Below are 1,757 nucleotides of genomic sequence, written 5' to 3'. Positions count from 1 at the left end.
GTTGAGGGTTTTTTAAGCTATTTTATTTTCCACTGGAAGCTCAGTTAACTACTGGCCGATTAATCAATAAGGAAATAGTGGGGAAATGATAAAAACTTTTCATGTAAATTGGGCGGACTCAGCAATGTGCACGTGTGTGTGTGTGTGTGTGTGTGTGTGTGCATGTAAATGTGATAAACATCTTGGGTAGATCTACCTGGACAAAGAACCTGGAAAGAATTTCATTTTTGTCAATACTTCTGTTTAGGCATTAGAGTCTTTCCTCAGTGTCTTTGATTTACAAGGCCTCTTAAGCAAGTAAAAATTTTAAATTTTTCCTTACAATCATTGTACAGACCCCATTCTTCTAAAGTTTTCGGAATCCAGCACTCCTTTAATGAAAAGAGCTCCTTGGATATTTGGGGCCAAAAACTGGAGCTAAAATGTAATTTAGAGAAGTAATTTTTCAAAACTCTGTATATTTTTAAGTAGTATGCATTATTTCTAGTGGCTTGCCAATTTTTTTCTGGCATTTGAGTTAAAGTCTTCAGACTAATGCAAAACATTTCCAGTGTATTATTCTTTTGCTATTAGAAGAATTCTTTCTGTTTTCAGGTTTTAGAGGGAAAGGTTTGAGGGGAGGGGAGGGGAGGGAGAAAGAAGAGAAGAGAAGAGAAGAGAAGAGAAGAGAAGAGAAGAGGAAGAGAAGAGAAGAGAAGAGAAGAGAAGAGAAGGAGAGAAGAAGAAGAGAAGAGAAGAGAAGAGAAGAGAAGAGAAGAGAAGAGAAGAGAAGAGGAGAGAGGAGGAGGAGAGGAGAGGAGAGGAGAGGAGAGGAGAGAGAGAAGGAGAGGAGAGGAGAGGAGAAGAGAAGAGAAGAGAAGAGAAGAGAGAAGAGAATGAGGTCACAAGAAAACAGGTGATGTACACATCATACTGGAATGACTTATTACCATTTTAATAAGGTCACAGGATGGCTTAAACAACTGTGTAGGTATAGAGAACTCTCTGCAAGGTGTAGTGTTGCCTTAAAAACACATGGGCAATAGTATCTTTGTTATATACCTTCCCACTTTGGGTGGGAAGAGATGACTATAACTGGTCACAGAGAGAAACTGGCCATTTCTGGGGAAATGAGGGAAGGCAAGGCAAGATACAGAGCTGGATGTTGATGTGGGTGATGATGTGACATTTATTAGGACTGTCATGGGAACACCTCCACAGGCTGCCCCTTGCAGCAGAAGCACTGAGGAAAAGGCCTGGACCCCAGCTGGCTTTGGAGTGGTTATGTCCACCCCCACGGAAGGAGACGATCACTGCCTGAAAACATCGCACCTTGTAAAACCAGAGTGGCACACTAGACATCTTCCCCTTTGCAGCATTTCATCCAGCTACATTTTTGAAATCTAGCAATTCATAACAGCATCAGCTGCAATGGGCTAATAAAATAAAGAGTAAAAGGTCTGCTTGGTTGCTGTTTCCTTTATTTAAAATCAAGGATAAAAAAAAAACACCAAAACACCCAAGGAATGTTTTCTAGGTGTGTCTGCTGCAGCCTTCCTACAGTGACAGAACTCTCACGTGAAATGGGCCTTTTATTTTGTAGAAGAAACTGCAGCTCCACCTTAGTCATGTGCCTAGACATAGGCTGGGGCAAACTGACAAAAAAACAGGTAAGAGGTTTAATTGTATCAAACACCTTCAGAAACATCTCCCCACTTCATCATGGCTCTACTATAGCTGCTGTCGACAGATGGCATGGTGAAACCTTTCTGTAATAA

General features: G+C 41.0%; 1 long non-coding RNA gene across 1 annotated transcript; it reads left to right on the top strand.

Moving 5' to 3' along the window:
• The first annotated feature begins 842 nt into the window (after positions 1-842).
• LOC129734769 (uncharacterized) lies at positions 843-1,440 on the top strand. The gene is made up of 2 exons (XR_008730375.1): positions 843-895; positions 1,201-1,440. It is a non-coding gene; the product is annotated as an uncharacterized LOC129734769 (long non-coding RNA).
• Positions 1,441-1,757: the final 317 nt, after the last annotated feature.

Source organism: Falco cherrug, chromosome Z (genome assembly GCF_023634085.1).
Source record: "Falco cherrug isolate bFalChe1 chromosome Z, bFalChe1.pri, whole genome shotgun sequence".
Taxonomy (NCBI): domain Eukaryota; kingdom Metazoa; phylum Chordata; class Aves; order Falconiformes; family Falconidae; genus Falco; species Falco cherrug.
The sequence above is the reverse complement of the archived record's forward strand: the minus strand, read 5'-3'. Positions and strand labels throughout refer to the sequence as shown.